Below are 17899 nucleotides of genomic sequence, written 5' to 3'. Positions count from 1 at the left end.
TCATCACTCACTAACCTGCCTCCAGAGTTGTGTCTGTTTCCTTTAGTCTTATTTTAGAATATCTAATTTTTTTTCCTCTTGCCTTCTCCCTCCCTCCACCCCACTTCCAACTCTTTTCTTGTGCTCTGAAGTTTCCTCACTGCAACTTTTACATCTCCTAAACAGTCATTGTTATAAACCAGCCTCTCAGAATTAAATAACTTCTATCCTGGGTCTTGTACTCACGAAGAATGAAAGGGAAGATGTGTTCCACATTTTGTATTGAGGAATCTCATTTTTCTTGTATTTCATAATCCTTTTCTGTTCTGTTTCATGCTCTTGCTCGTCCTTTTCATTCTACTCTCTGTAGTTATTATCATACTTCATTGTGATTAATATAGTCTCAAAACTCTAGTCTTATTGCATCTGAACACTTGGTAACTTCTTGGATGAGAACGTGTAGCTGTTTTGTTTTTACACTGGCATACTTTCCTGGCACGAGTCTTTTGTGCTCTCTAGAAAGTTAAAAAGCAATGTTTTTAATTTGCAAAAATTGAAAAATAGAGTTCAACTGACTGATCTTAAAAGCATCATTTGAGCTCACAATAGGCAGCAATGATCAACATATTGCTAAACCCCAGAGTAACTTTGGGAAATATGAACATTTAGGAAAGATATTTAAGATTAAATGCGAGTGTGTAGGGAGTGGCAAAAGAAGGCAGCATTGTACAGTGAAGAGTGTGAAGGACTGGGATTCAAGATTCTTGACTCTGCCGCTGGGGTGACATTGGGCAAGTCATTTCGCTCCTCTGTGCCTCCATCTGGTGGGGGCGGGGATGGGGTCTCGTCAGCCATGGCAGGCAGGGAACCCAGGAGAAGGAAAACTGATTTCAAATGAAGATCAGGCCTGACCCACCAGTTTGTAAAAGTTGTGCCAATCACACATGCTCTGTGGGTCTGCACCGATGATGCCAGCTACCAGGACAAGGAGAAGCAAGCATTTAAGATAAAATGGACTATGCAGCATTATGCTTTTACTATCTGTGAAACACAGCAAACATACTACAAATATGGGGTGTATAACGTGGTAATCTTAACCTCTTTGCTAAATTGATATTTTGCAAAAGAGCTGTTTCCCCCCACCCCCTTAATCTGGGAAATTATCTGGATAATTATTTTGCATAACGTACAGACATCTGCAAGTGGTTTAGTTGGCTTGCTTTTAATCAATAAACTGTCCAGCTAGGATATCTTCTTGAATGGCAAGGGATTATCCCTGGGTGTGGGTTTGTTAGTGGGTTAATAATATAAGTATATTTTAGGTGTGTGCCTCAACAGATGCAAATTTGCTAATATTGGTTGACAAAAGTACATTCCAGAATGTGCTATTGCATTCATAGCATGTTTTATTGAAAAAAGAATACAAGTGATTTCTGACTGTTGATAATAAATGTATGGATTATTAAACCACCAAAAATCTCAATCAAATGGTATGTAAAATGTCATCATACCAAAAGTGTGTAAATAAAAATCAGGGAGTGATTCATTGCTGTGTTAGTCCAGTTTTATTCAGGACTCCATTGACGTCAGTGGAATTACTCCAGTGTTAAGCTGGTGAAACTCAGGAATTTAGTTCATACATTCAGGGATAACTATACAGGGCCAGGTATGCTCCAGTTTGTACAAGCTGCTCCAGTGAGGCAAAGCAGCCAAGCAGTCTAGGGAATCTAGCCCACTGTCTGGAACCAGACAGTAGGGACCTCATGAAAATGCTTCACGTTTGTGAGGCAATTGTAAATGACAATTCTAAAAAATACTTCCCTACCCATTTCTCTCCTCTCCATTTCCCCCATCTCTTCCTCCCCTCTCTGGTGGTTTCCTCCCTCCATATTTTTCTCTCCCTTCTTGCTTCTTTTATCCTGCAATGGCTTGAGCAGAACTTCAGAATAGTCACCAATGCCAACCCCACTCCTTTCAATTAATGGGAGACAGAGCTCCACAGAACAAGCAACTCAGGCTGCTGGTGCTGGCTTTGTTCCGTGCTGGTCAGCACAGCGACAGCAGGACTTGAAAGAAAATCTGCTGGCATTGCTTGGCATTAGCAGGGCTTTAGAGAAAATTCCATCCCTCTGTTGATTGTGTAGCGGAGCTTCAAAGCAGAGCAGGTTTAGTGTTGAGCTACATCTCCTTAGAAGCTTGATCAACTGAGCAGAGCAGAGTGGGACTAGCAGCATTTAAGAGGCTTGTATAATTTCATAACCTTTAATAACTTTTGCATCTATGCAATGAACACTGGCGTGAGAGAAATGGGTTAAACCAAAGCAATCAAACAGCTACCTAGGAGAGCTTCCCTAGAACTGTGGAGAAGCAAAGAGTAATCATTACTATGAAGACCACCCATGGATCATGCTTTGTGGATCCAGATGAGATAGTTCTGTTTAGGATTCTACCACTATTTGATTTCATTCAAAGAAGAATTTGTATTTGAACTGATATAGAAAGAAAACTGGCATAGAACATATAGTAATTCACTCTGTCAAGAATTTGGCATAGCATTCAAAGGAAAGCAACTATGATTTATGTCAATACAGCACAGATAATTTCCTATTGATTGACTGCCAGATCCTTGATAAAATAATGAGTTAGGCTCAATGCCAGTCATTCCTGGGCAGTGGCAGGCCATGTTTCTATTACACATGCCCTTGACAAGGGTTCTCTCAAAATTTGTAAGTAATTTGAGTTTATAAATTCTCTTTTCAAATGCAAACTCAAATAAACTAAAGTGGAGATTACTTGTACTTGAATTTAATTTTTGCTTTAATATACGCACTCATGTAAGCGTTTGCGTCCAGTTCCGAGAGTGAACATGCACATCAGAGTTTTTATGTTTGTTTTTGAGCCAAGTGATTCTGCTTGGTAAGGCTTCCTCAGAGGAGACTGGGGAACATCCCCATATTCATTTTAGTTTTCAAATATCAGAGGGGTAGCCGTGTTAGTCTGGTTCTGTAGAAGCAGCAAAGAATCCTGTGGCACCTTATAGACTAACAGACGTTTTGCAGCATGAGCTTTCGTGGGTGAATACCCACTTCTTCAGATGCAAGTGCACTTGCATCTGAAGAAGTGGGTATTCACCCACGAAAGCTCATGCTGCAAAACGTCTGTTAGTCTATAAGGTGCCACAGGATTCTTTGCTGCTTCTTAGTTTTCAAAGGAATTTAACTCATCAGGTCAGATTCTTAGTCTAGCAATAAGTGGCACATCTGAATTTGTTCCCAAATCCTTAGTCCCAGTAGCTGGGCTGGATGCTAGTTAGCTCCACGGCAGACTGGGGCAAAAGAGTTTTCCATACTCAGGCTATGGAGTAGCTGCTGGACCTTTCTATCATTGCAGCTCTGAAAACGCACTAGCCACAGTAGTCCAAAAACACTTCGTTCCACTGAGGATGGCTGTGAAGAACATGGACATTATATATACAAATTTTTCGAATGTTATGTATCTCTGTATAGCCCTGTAAGTTTGATGATAATCCTGCAGGAACCACACACAGTAGTAGTAGATAGAATTCAATTGCCTGGTGTTCAGAGGGCCCATACCAGCAATCCACTCTGTGAAGAGCACCTCCTGTACCCTCTGGAGAAGTGCGTAAGTGAATTTGGTGCCCTGCTCAAAACCCTAGGAGATCTTTAGACAGAAATGCTAAACAAAGGGACTTTAGAATAGTTAAAAAGACAACCTGAGACTTAAGAGGGGAGAGAAGCTGTCTGGGATGTCCAAGGAGCAGTAGTTACAGGGGAACCCATAACACCCAGCCCAGTGACTGGGGGGTTAAGTGGAACCTACTTAAACTGTCAAGGAAAGGCTAAGTTAGGTAAAGCGATATAGGCTTTTTGTGATTTTTAAACCTGTTCTCTCATTGCTATGTACCTTTGGATTAACAAACAAATGTGTTTGTTTGGAAGAAGCTTGAATCAGACACTGATGACAGGCTCCCAAAGGGATAGTTATTGCAGGTTCAAAGTACAGCTGGCTGTGTGGAATTATCATGGTTGGTGTAAACGGGCAACTCACCCCTGCGGCGCCTCCTGCTGGTGACTCCGGGGAATTAGCTCCGTTCCAGCTCTGGAGCGCCCTCTGCAGGCCGGTGAGCTGCCTGTCCTCTGGCCCCCGTGTCCCTCCCTGGACCCGGTGCCCTTTTACATGGGGTGCTGCCCCCTGGCAATAACCCCTTTCTCTCTGGGTCTCCCCTCCCCAGGGAAGGGGAGACCCTCTATCCCCACCTTGCCTCAGTATATGGCTACTGCCAGTCATTGTCTAGCCCCATGTCCTGGGGCAGACTGCAGTATCAGCCTCCTCATCACTGGCAAGGAGGGTTTGGACCTGCTACCTTGGCCTACCCCTGAGCTGCCCTCTGCAACCCCCAGTACCTGTTAGCCCAATGCTAGGCCGCAGCCTGGGGCTTTCCAGGCTGGAGCTCCCCAGCTCCTCAGCCTGTCCCCAGCCCTGCTCCCCTCAGGTATCTTACATCCAGTTCCCTGCAGCCAGGCCCATCTCCCTCTACAGCTAGAGAGAGACTGATCAGGCTTCTGGCTTCCCTGGCCTTCTTATAAGGCCCTGTTGCTCAGTTTGAGGCGTGGCCCCAGCTGCAGCCACTTCCCCAATCAGCCCAGCCTTCTTGCCACAGCCCCTTCCCAGGGCTGTTTTTAACCCCTTCAGGGCAGGAGCAGGGGTCCACCCTGCTACAGTTGGTAAATAAGAGGACTGCAGTAAGAAACCCAGTCTAACAGCAGGGTGAATTACAGAATTCTACCCTGAGAAAAAGACAGGCATGGATCGGTCACTTGACGGGGTGTACTCAAGAGATACTGCAAAGGAGTCTAAAGCATAGCTTGCCCTCTGAGTGTGACAGTGGTGAATAGAAGGATCCACATAAGAGAGGATGCTCAGGCACACCTTTAGCCCACTGCTGCTTTGCCCTTTTAGCACACATAGGGAGCTACTGCTGAGCAGAGCTAAGGTCCAAGGTCTACACACACCCTTCATGGCTCTCCATATCCTATCCCCTATGCAGCAGAACTGACTGATTCTGTTGCCAGGTGTCCCTCTGCATCCATGGAGGAAAGGGCAGGAATTGGCCCTCTAGGGATTATGCTAATGACTTCAGAGGGAGCAGGACTAGAGCATCCTAGAGCATCATTAATGGTTGCCTGAATTTCACATGCCAGCAGCATAACTGTTTGCAAAACTGCCTGCTCTGAACATAAGCTGGTGAAGCGTGAAGCTGCAAAACCCACATAAAAATCATAGCCAGGACCACTACTTCATTGCCACATAAAGCTAGGCTGAGAATAGGAAAGAAAGAATAGGAAATGTGCTCTAATTTACTCCTGCATACATACTTTGCGTGTTAGGCTTAGAACTCTGGGTGCATGTATAAAAAATGTACAAAAATACAACTGGCCTGGTTCCCATATCAGAACAGTTCTAACATGTCCTCCCCTCCCCCCCACCACTATGCCCTTAATCCCATTTGGGAGAAGCCTGGGATACGAGATAAGCTTTGCACCATGCCCTACAGCTCAACACATTCATGCTCTGGTGGACAAAGGAATAGCCTGAGTCCCTTCACTGACAGTCCCTCCAATGAAAATTCTCTTTCATCAGCACCCCAGTGCTAACACTGTGGTGCTGTTATCTCAAAGGCCTCAGCAGATCTCACCTATTGTTGTAATTTACGGAATGAGAGGTAGTTTCCATGCACCAATATTAAACCCATCAGAGATATATAGGTTAAAACCAACACCTTCCAGCAGGTAACCACTGAGCATTATAACGAATGTACTTGCTATGGGAGATACCACTAAGGCTGGGGCTTCCACATGCAAAACCAGCTGGAGTTTTGCAGCAGTCTTCAAGTGCAACTGTGCACAGAGAGAATTGGAATAATCCAATTTGAACAAGATGGGCTGCAAACTCTATTTAGGGCCGGCATTTTTTCACCACTCAGGAGGTACAAAGGGGTTGGAAAATGGCTCTGTTGGAGGGGAATTGCCTGCAGGTGAAAATGTGTTGGATCGAGGCCCTGCACCTGCTGATTCATTAGAAAGGGCCATGTCAAAGCAATCCTGCACTGGTATGGGGTCCACTAAGGATGGTGCATCAGTGGTGCAACTAAAAGCTGCCTAGAAGTGGCTCTAACTCTTGTTGGGGCTACAGATGGCCTTGAGATTCAGAGAGCTTGAGCCATCTCCTTGGTATCTCCTCCTTCTCCCAGCTCCAGGAGAGAATCAGTTACCTCAACTTCTGAAAACTGCCATTAAAAAGACATGGACATATGTGTGTGTGGTGGTCTTTTTGAGTGTTGCTGTTTTCTTCAGCTCCCTCAGTCTCCTGTAAGCTATCAGTTGGCCTCTGTGGCTCAGCCTTCTAGCTGGCTCACACTGTCCAACCCCTTCTAGGGTACAACAAACTCAAATAGAAAGAGTTCCCTGCCCTTCAGGATTAAACTAACTAAACTAACTAACTGACTAAAATGGTTTAGCTTTCTGGAATTAACTCAGTGGGGTTCGTTCCACACTCCTACCCTCATTGGTGACCAGAAACAGATTGAGGCTTGGCCCAGCTCAGTTCCTTTGGCTGTGGCCTAGGGAACATCCCACCTTGCTCCATTGGCTCCAGCCAGGAACCATATTGCTAACTCTAGGCAGCTCCTTTTATTTTGGCCTGCTGCGTCTTGATTGTTTGTAGCTGGTCCCCAGCCTTTCTAGCTGCTGGAGGACCAGCTCTCAATGGTTCCTAAAATGGCTGCTCTCTGGCTATCTCTTTAGGCAAGGCTGGAGGTTTAATACTTGCTGTTCTTTTCCTCTCAGAGAACTGCCCCCGAGGCTGGGTGCAGCAGAGCAGAGGGGCCTCCAGAAGGGGGCCACAAAGGGCTGGTACACCCTGCCCACAGTCTGTTTTGCTTTTTAACATTTTAAATAATTCATAGAGAATTATTACATTTTTAATAGTAATGTATGGTTAGTGACATGACAGTCTCTCACATTGTATTCATGCACATTTCCCTGGTGCATTGCGACTGCTAAAGTGGTCTAGTTTGAAAGCAAAGCAGTTTGGGAAGTGGCCAATTTTCTCCCATTGCAATAGCGTGAACATCTAGCTTATTTCCCCATTGCCAATTCATAGAGGAAGAATTTCTTTCACTAAATGCATGAATGGCCAGCTCATTACAAAGTAGTTATTCCATAATTTTGTTCAGGCTGACAGCAAAATCCAATTGAGGGATCCAAGTTATGGCATCACAGTATGAAAGTATCTGTACCTCCATTAAACTGTTTGATTGGACTGGGTATGAGACTATCTGAAAATCAAGCTACTGGTTTTCTATGCTTTTTAAAAATATATATTTCTAGTACATTTTAACATTGTCTGGATGTAACAGTTCACAGGTCCTCCTGCACTAGATCTATAGCATAGTCTTTTATTTGGACAGGAAATTGTCCATTAGTCCATGACCTTCCTTTTTCTTTCAATGTGTTGTAAATTTAAGGGAAGCTCAGATGAAGTGAGGTTGGTGTTCAGATTGGTGGTTTTTCTAAAAGCATTGAATAAATCAATATGATAAATCACTCTCCCAGTCATCAAGTTTTAGGTTAGGCATGAACTGAACAGTTAAAGTGCTAAAAAAGAATTCCATTGATGTTTTGTTTTCCAGTATCACCTAGTCCATAGATAAAGAAGCTGTTTCATTCTCTGTTGCTGATAAGCAGACATTTTGTAAGCTAATCTTTTGATTAAAAAAATAGGTTTTATGTATCCATGGAAAACTGTTCCATGTTTCTTTGTATTGCTTTGTTAATTTTAGAACTTGCATTAAACCTTTGCTTGTGACGCACATTATGAGACTTGTTTACTTCACCCTAATGTAAAGGGACATAGTCCTCGTCTTGCTGGGTCTAAGAGAAATGTATTCCACTAATAAAAGGATGAATTATCAGACTGTAATTTGAGGTTGTTTTGTTTTACTCATGTGATTTATGTAACCCACTGGTGAGTGTCTACTGTATCACAGATGCCCTTTTGTGCCCAATCAGAAGATAGAAGTCTGTAACCGGAATCTGGCTCTTTAGCTCATGCTTTTAGCTCAAAGTGGCTCTCAACCTATTTGCCATTGTGGATCACATATGCCACTCTCTATGTGGTAGGTGGGCTGGAGCCACAGAGTATATTACCTGGTCCGCAGCTGTGTGCTGATTGGGCCACAAGAAGCTGGCAGCCTGGGAACCACTGCTCTAGGGGCTCCTGATTCAATTCCTAGTGTGTTGGCCAAGTTGCCAGGCATCACACTTGTACTCCTCAGGTGCTTGAGGACATACATACAGGGCAGTCCATGTACTCCCCACACAAACTTGTGAATGGGGTCTATTCCAAAGCTTTAAATAAACAGATAAATTAGAGAAAAGACTTAATGCAGCAGGTCTCACTTACTTCATCTCACTGTCATTGCAGGATTGTTCCCTATTGTACATTTGCTTACATTTTGGCCGGTTTATTTTTAAATGTTCCAAGACTTCCACCTCATCCTTCGGGCTGGTATCTCACCATCAGCAAGTTTTTCCTGATATTCTGCCTTAATCTTTCTTTGGCAACATCTTCCCCCATATGAACTCCTATAAAATCTAATAGAAATTTTTTACCTTTCTCCAGGTTTGTTTGAATCATCCTATGAAATTGAATAGCTATGAAATGCTATAGGATGGTTAAATAACTTGTAGATAAGTTAATACAAAAGATCCAATTTCTCTCCCTCCTGGGGATTATATTGGGTGTTACCCAAAGATATCGTTCATTAGTAGGAACATGTGGGGCTATAGGGCTTAGAACTACTTGTGTTATACCCTCATGTTATTCACTGTTTAATATTGTTTAGTGTAATCCCTTTAATTGACATACCTTGCATCCTAATAACCTGTATCTTTTGCTGTGTCTCAGCCAGACTGGGAATAAAGGTGCCTTAAATGTTGTGATCCCTGATTGTGAGTGTCATTTTTGGGTCAGTCCATTGAGTGTTAGATGGACATGACTGACACATGGCTCTAATCATTGGAATACCTACAGCAAGGGCCTTCAGGGCTTGTAGCATGATTGCTACAACTGCCAGCATTACTAAATGTCCACCTAAGGGTGTTTACATGGGATCAGGTTCAGGCTTGTCCAAGGTGAGAGGGAGGTCTGTTACAATACCCTAAAGGGAAGCCTGATTTAACATGAATGGACTTGATCAAAGTGCAGTGGAGGAAAAGTGAGGAGAGCCCTGCAAATCCGCAGGTGTCCACTTTGTATTGGTGGACCATTTCTGTGGATACCAGCATAGGATACATATTTTGTATCAGTGCAGGGCTGTGACAGTAAGAGCAGGCGGGCAGATGTGAGCTGCCCTGGGTGGAGGGCCTGGGGGACAGGGTCAGGGGCAGGGGGCTGCTCGGTAGAGGGTCCACCGCGGCTCCCCGTGTACAGTCCTGAATTTTTTGCGGATTGGATGCAGATACACATTTGTGTATCCACGCAGGGCTCTACAAGTGAGTAAACTGCTCTTTGCTATAGTACTAGATAGTCACCCATTTGTGCATGTGGATTGCTAATGTTCATCAGGTGGCTTCACGATACAAATAGATAAGACAGAAAATTTGGTGGCAGAATTTCATGAGGCTTTTAAGGAAATGGGATGTTCTCCAGTGACCAAAAATAAATGTAATGGAATGTAATGCACAGGCAGTGGTACCATGCTGCCAGAAAAGTAACTGGAAATAGACAGGTGAAAACAGAAATGATCCAGAAAGTAGAAGAACCTGCCAAAGAAATCTTGTTGCTTATGACGGTAAAGAAATATAATAATAAAAGAATGGCTGCTTTACCTGTGCTTAAGTTCCAAAGAACTGAATGAGCAGATTTGCAAGGAACATTATCATTTACCTACAAGACATGAGAGATGTCAGAGGCATAAAGTATTTCAACATATTGGCTGGTTCTGCTGCATTTTGGCAGTGCATGTTTAACATGTTTTTTTGGGAAATGCTGCTTTATACAAGGACTTATAGTATGTGTCAGAATGGGTATGTAAGTGGGCCTGCCATACCCTCCATTCTCATGGCTGGTGACAGGAAAAAAAGGGGGGAGGGGTGGGGGCAACACTGAGGAAAAGTTGGAGCTTCTAATGAAGAGAGGAGGGGAGTAAATGTCATCACCATTTGGATCAGTTCAAACCACAGTTGCCAACTTTCACATGATAAATAAGCCCCCTGACTTCCACAATAAGCCAAAAATCAAGCTAATCCCATTTCAAAACAAGGCCAAAACAAGCCAGTCCCTAAGAACCCCAACTCTCTGTGTGACTAGATCCCCTGGCATGCAGCCTGGGACTGGGGTGGTCCCGCTGTGCACCCCCGACTCGCTCCTCACCTTGCCCCTGCTCGTTGGCAGCTGATAAAAAAAAAAAGCAGCAGCACGCAACAAGCTACAAGCCAACAAGCAACTCAAAAGCCAATTAAATAAAAAACAAGCCCAATTTCAGGGGTTTTTTTTTGTGTATGGTTGGCATGTCTGGTTGAAACATTGCTTTATACATTCATCTTTTCTGATCAGTTCTGCATGTGAAGGTTTTCATAATACAATACCATAGTTCTTCCAAGAGAAACAGCAGCTGTCCCCCAAGACAATATAGCAGTATTTTCCAATTTGTACTGTATAGACCCAAATTCTGCTCTAACTTACACTGGTGTAAATTTGGATAGAGACCAATGAGTTATTTTGGATTCACTCCTATGTAATGGGGAGCAGAATTTGATTTGAGGTGTTGCTTTGGGGAATGACTAAGAGGAAGCATGATTTAGAAGTTGTTTGTGCAAAAGGGCTTCAACTAAACAGGAAAAATGTTTGTTTGAAAAACAGGAGTTGTTATACCTGAGAGAAATGATGACATTGAATGGAATTAAACCAGAGCATGGAAAAAAGCATCTGTGCTAAAAATATCTAGCACTACTAGCAAAATGCAATTGCAACATGTTCTTGGAAGGGTAAATTATTTGGGTGCATTTATCCATAATCTGTCAGGAGAAACACAAAACATACAAAAGTTATTACCTAAAGTGATAGAGTGGCAATGGACAGAGGTACATGAGAAAAAATTTCAAAACCTTAAAGAGATGTTTATCACAGCATCTACTTTTCAATAGTTTCATGTCAGGTTACCAATAAAAACGTCAACAAATGTGTCACAGGTTGACTTAGTAGCTATTTTAATGTAGTTGAAGGGCAAACAGTGGAGATCAATTGTGTTCAAGGCAACACCAGCGTAATCCCAATATACACAAATAAAGAATACATGTGAATTGCTTGAGGATATTGAGATTTTATACATGATATTTATGACCTGCTCATTACTGCAGAAACAAAGTGCAGGACTCTCTTATTGCCATCTGAAAAAAGAATTTGGGATAGGGGAAACTGAAATGCACATTGTGTTGTTTAGTTACATAAGTCATATACTGTTGGCTTCTGCTCTCTGGTTCATTGATTTATACAATTAATCCACATAAATGGCCCCAGTTTCAAATTCTGGCCCAATATCTCAGCTGTGGCTGAAGGACAAACATTTGTATCTGTGAGCTGGGCCAGTCCCCTACATGAGTTAGAACAGCCAGGAGGCTGCTTTAAATTGTGCCGGCTACTAATGGCTCCAAGGGTCCTTTACAGTAGTTGGGGATTGCCAAAATGCAAGGATGCCCTGTACACTGCCCCTTTTTCCCATGCCCCCTATGCTCCTCATGAGTGTATAGGGGGGGCAGGGGAGGAAGAAAGTGGGAGACATGGGTTGGGGGAGAATTAGCACCGAATCCATTACATGGACTCTTACATGCCAGAGGATCCTCCATCTGTGTGTGGTCCTCTTGCATTCAGGATGGAATGATCCCTAAGTGGCCTCCTCAAGGATTGAACTCACAACCCTGGGTTTAGCAGGCCAATGCTCAAACCACTGAGCTATCCCTCCCCCCCACTGCTTCCAAGGGGATGGTGATGAGAGATGGTATCTTCCTGGTGCTGCTCACTGTGCACGAATGTATAAACAGTAAATTTTAAAAGGCTAAACAATATTTTTGAAAGGGATATACACCCTCGGGCTGCAGGATTCAAGCCAACCTCTACTGTTAGGTGTTAGGACATAACTATCCCATAACTGCCTACTGCAGGATTTCTTTACCTTTCTCTGAAGCATATGGTACTGGCCACTGTCATTGACAGTTACTAGCCCTCACTCCATCCTTCTTCTTCCCTTTTCTGAGGATTTGCTCCACGGAGAGTGCAACCAATTCCTACTCATGGAGAATGCTGTTGTACTCTGCCCTTAGTCAATAAATTCTATCCTTACATGAATGCATGAGAACAAAATGCAATTGATCAGAAGGATGAGATATGTTTTGACAAATATGACCACAGTTTAGAGATGAGCACTGCCAGGATCGATGCACCAAGGATAGTGAAGCCTTGAACAACCTATCTTCTGATGTGGCAGTCCATCCTGCAGGTGCTGCTGAGCCTATCCGGTTGGAACTGACTCAATGCAATAAATACTGATGCAGTCTTCACACCATCTGAAATGCTCCCATCTGGATAGCTTTAAGTGTAACCTCCATGGTCTTTCAGTCTAGCTTTATGGAAAGCACTGGAGAGGACACTATATTTCAGGTGCTCATTCCCAGATGTTACCCCTGTACTTGTAGGTCTGTGGCAACATCTGGCTATAAATCCTGCAGATAAACAATACAAGATCCTGCCTCAAAGTGTACAGTAGTCTATTCTTTTTCAGTAAAGGATCTAAATCGCTCTGTTATTAGATAGATATAGCTTCATATCTGTGGACAACTAATATAAAGAACTTCATCTACTGGCATATAAGAATATGCAGCATTGTTCATAAATTTGTAGATTTAATAAAGCTGTTGTTATGTAATATACATGGACATCTGAGTACAGCTCTTAATCGGCTGCATTTGAGACAGTACTTGAAGCTAGTAGGCTACTTCTTTAACATCTTGGATCTGTTAGAGTTTTTAAAAGGCCCCAAACAACAAAAGTACAATCAAATTGGCTTTAAAAACCCACACAGACAAAGGAGAGCCCCTCATGGACTAGACCTCTACTTTTTTCCGGCACCAAAATAACCTTCGGCGACACCACAGAGAAAAATACAGTTTTATTGATTAATAAGAGGCACTCACTCAATTACAGGCACTAGGAAAAGATATTAAATCTGTGGAAACAGCTAGTTTTCAATGAAGTTCTGCTCAATAGAGCCAGAAGTTCAGCACGGCTGTGACAGCAGAGTGACCAGGAAAAGCTCCATTGTTATTCATTGTTTGACTGGAACTGACTCTTTGAAGCACTAGGGAGTGCCATGGTTGTTCTATTAGGGTGGCTCAAGGTAAGAATTTTAAAGGGACTATGGAAGTTCCCTCCTGTTCATGTGCTATGAGCAAGGTCCCAGAATTGTAGATCTGTTGTGATGGGTATATATGCAGAAACTGAGCCTAATCCTGACCCAGACCTTTCCCCAGAATGCTTAATATTTCCATGGGCTACCCTCCACCTTGCTTAGATTACTCACTATCTCCAGGATCATTTGCTTTTCATTATAAATCTGATTACAAATGCCATTACATTTTCCAGAGAACCTACTGTGCAGCTATATGTAGTGTCTCGACTGGATATAGGCAGAGTAGCAAAATCATCATTTTAGTGATGGCATCCTGGCCTAAAAGACTGAATGTTAGATCCCTTCATAACTCCTGGTGGTTAGTTATTTTATCCAAAATGGGGTTAAATTGGTGTGTGTGTGTATACTTAGTGGGGTGGGGTGCTATATGAAAAAGGCACAGAACTGATGTTTGCTTCTATAGCACCGAGTGCAAAATCAAGGCAGGAAATGTGTTGAATGTCCGTATGTTTGGACAACACGTGGCACAGGAACGATTGACATTGCAGGCAGCACAAGAGCTGTGAAAAAACAACCACCACCCATATCATCAGAATATCTTTCACCCTTCTGCTCTGTTATCATTTTTAATATCCTGTATGTTTGCATAGGAATTTATGCAAAATTGCATGAGCCTCAAGGATAGAGTTACCAAAAAGGATAACACGGGGCATCCCTGTTCGGTTAAAAGATTCAGAACTGTCACCAATTATTATTAATTTGGCCAAAAGTTTGTGTTTAAAATAGATGTTACTGCTTGTGGATAAACCTCCAACCACAGCAAGTTTTGGAATCATAGCTCCTCAAATAATTGGTCCAGTACATAGTAGATATTTTTTTGCTCCCCAAGTACAGAAGCAGGTAATGGGTAATTGGGATACAGTCTAAGTGCTAAAACCCAGTACCATTATACTGAATGACCCTCTATAAAATAACATCTGTCTGTGTGTAACACATGCTTAATTCCTAGCATGCTGTCAATCTATAATGAGCACTGTATATTGTAAGCATTCAATACATGAAAAAGAGTGGAGAGCAAGTAGATTGCTTTTCTGATATAATTCAGGTACAAAAATAGATGCTCATTATCTCACTTGACTCTGATGTATTTTAATAAAGAAGTTTATCACAAATCTATCTATTAGCTTACAGCTCATGTTAGCTCTACAGCTTAAGATTTTATTTAAAGCCCATCACGGTGGTAGTTGATGCACTGATTCAGCTCTCATTAAAGTCAGTGGAAAGACTGCCATTCAGTTCAAGTTGGAGTTGAGCTGAAGTTGGAGCTGGCTCTAAGTAGGGCTGGACAGAATTTCCAGACAAAACATTTTTTTCCACAGAAAAATGCATTCTGTGAACTTATGTCCGAAAAAACCCCAAAACAACAAATTTACAAAAAATTTTGTCACCAAATAATTAAAAATAATTTCATTTTTCAGTTTGGCCATTGAACCAAAAAAAAATCCGATGGTTCATACAGATCTAGTTGTATGTTCGCTCAGTTTTGCTTTGTACGTTTGAGTTGGATCACAATGTAAACCTTGCCTTTTATTTGATACCCCATCTCCCCCTATGCTTCCTTCCCCAAAGAATTACCTGAAAGGTTCTTGACAAGATTTATATGTGACATAGTTAATGCCAGCACCACATCAAAATCTCTTGGTGTTCCCTATATTTACAGATGTCACTAAGCTATTTGTTGTTGAACTGATATCAAAGGAACTCAAGCTATTGGTATGAAGTATGAACTTTCTAAAATCATCAGCCTGGACCAGATTTTCAGAGATGGGGTTTTAGGACACAACATCTAAAACTTGTGAGTCTGGTGAAACAGTGATGAGATTTTATCTAATTTTAAATAAATGCCTGACTGGCTGCTAGACCATTTGTAATGTCAAAATCTGTCTTTGCTTTTGTTCCTTTATATTAGTTGACATAATATAGTTTCAGAAGAATGCCAGTATATGTTCATATTAATAAGCACAATTATTTGTTCCCTGAATAGATGGCATTATAACAAATTGATAATATCTCAATATATTGCTATCAGTAATTACTACAGCCGGAACCTTTGGATAGAACATGTGAACATGTCCAATACAACAACAATATCCTCTATATATGCCATATTTTTGGCATCTGTAATGAGAACACACATTAGTTTGTGCTCAGCTGTTGATAGTGGTATAACACATTTTAGCATTGTTTGTAAGATTCCATTGGTAAAAGTGGCTTAGATTTATGCCATTACACCAATCTTGACATCTTAAGATATGATGGTACAATGCAAGCACACTGTATTACAACTGGAAAGAGTGAGAAAGTGTGCGAAAGCGGGGGGGAAATGTACTATTTTGCTGCATTTTTGATGTTTTGTGCAGAAAAAAAAAGAATTTCTCAACAAGCAAGTTTTAAAAGGGGATTTCCCCCAGGAAAAATATTGTAGCCAAATCCCATTTTTCTGATCAGCTCCACAAATTTCTCATTCAATATACAGATTTTCATTTACAATAATCTACAGCTTTTCCTCAGGTATACACAAGGAAAATTGAGTGGCATTTTCCAGTTAATGTGTATGTGCATGTGGCATATGCTCTGTGAAGGTCCATATGGCAGTACTCCAATGCTTATTCATTAAAATGTGCTCATTCTGCCTCCTTGTGCATATGTATTACAAAATAGTCTTCAATTATATCAGCACTTGATATTTTTTCCCATGGGCCCCTGCGTCATTCAGTGCTAGATCATACCTTCCTGGCACCACCCATCATAAGGACAGTGTACAACTGCAGTACGAGCCAGGCACAGAGGCACTATGCCTCCTGGAGCTCCCCAGTTGGATTTGCAGGGAGAATGATTTGCACCCGTCTTTTATGAGGTACACCTTCACACTGCTGGTACGCAAAGGGGTAGAGCTAGGACACCACCTACTTATCACGCCTCCTGATCCCTTTCCAGTGAATTGCCCCAGAAGGGAATTAACTTGATTGCAGCCTCTGCACTCCCCACAAGCGCTTGGCCTAATAACTCTGGACTGCTTGACGTACTAGGGTCATTATGCAATTGGGATTAAGAATGGACAGAATTGCTGATTTTTCTTCTGCTTTCCCAGCCCTGCATGTATTCTGATCTTCCTCCATCACCACGTCATGGGTGTATGCCTGATTTCATCATAGGGCTTCTTCATTCATTGCCAGTAGGCACAGGCAGCTTTATGCACTGCTGTTTCAACGTCCCAGTGCAACAGGCTCTAGTTCACATGCATTATCTTCTCTTTGGGATGGCATAATGAAAGCTCTATGGAACAGTCTTAGTAAAACACAGTAATAGCTATATAGGATCTTACCTGGCTGCTGCTCCTTCTGGTAATTAAAAAGAACTAGTCTACTCTCATAGTACCTGCATAAACTTGTGCTCGTCTATGTATAAGCTACTTAAGTCACTGCATAAAATCCTCAGATTTCTGAACCTTCAGCCTGAACAGGTAAGAAAGCATGAAGTAGGCAACTAGAGAAAGATGCACATTGTAGTAAGCGTGTACTTCCAGTCTGTCCTCTAACAGTAAATTGGAAAAGCTACCAGCTGGATTAGTGGGGTAAGGTACAAGTTAACATTTTCCCTTTTTGAAAAGATGAGGAATGATGTAGTCCCATCAGGCGGCGGTGATACCAACTACATGAACAAACAGGCATGTGCCCCAAGCCCCAAGGTGATGATGTAGCTCATCGTTGACACTGAAAAATATACCACCTGGACTGCAGACACAGGAAAATACATCAAATGCAGGGGTGCAGGTATTTACTAAAAGATCACAGGAAGAAATTGTGAAAGTATATAATTTATTAATCAGCTAAAGTTGCAATTGGTAGAATTGTTCATTTTTTATTCCAAGCAACATGGTTTTATGCAGGTTCTAATTACACTTGAGTCTGTAGAGATTTTCAAAACTTTGCATGTGATGATTAGTTCTCCAGGCTATCTCACATTTCCACACATACCGCCATGGAAAAAAGGACCCTCTGAGGTCATGCTTATCCACATTTCAAATTGCTCTAACACAAAACAACAAACCAAGCACCCAAACCACACACACCACAATAATTAGTCCTTCAGTCATTCCTAATGGGATTCTGCTGTCTCTTTCTCATTAGAAATTCCTCTTTATTTTCACACTGGCAGCGCACTAACATTTATATTTTTATAATCTATTTTTTCAGATTTCCATGGCACAATAATAATTGTTTTCTTCATATTTTACAACATTTTATGTTCTGCCCTTTTTTTTTTTTACTTTGCAGATTCCCCACTTATGTTATTCAGGGAAATAAATTCATTCTATTTTATCTATTCAAAGACAGATTAGTATTGAAGAAAATAAAGAGCACAAACAATTTG

The sequence above is a fragment of the Mauremys mutica genome, chromosome 3, assembly GCF_020497125.1.
Source record: "Mauremys mutica isolate MM-2020 ecotype Southern chromosome 3, ASM2049712v1, whole genome shotgun sequence".
NCBI lineage: Eukaryota > Metazoa > Chordata > Testudines > Geoemydidae > Mauremys > Mauremys mutica.
The sequence above is the reverse complement of the archived record's forward strand: the minus strand, read 5'-3'. Positions refer to the sequence as shown.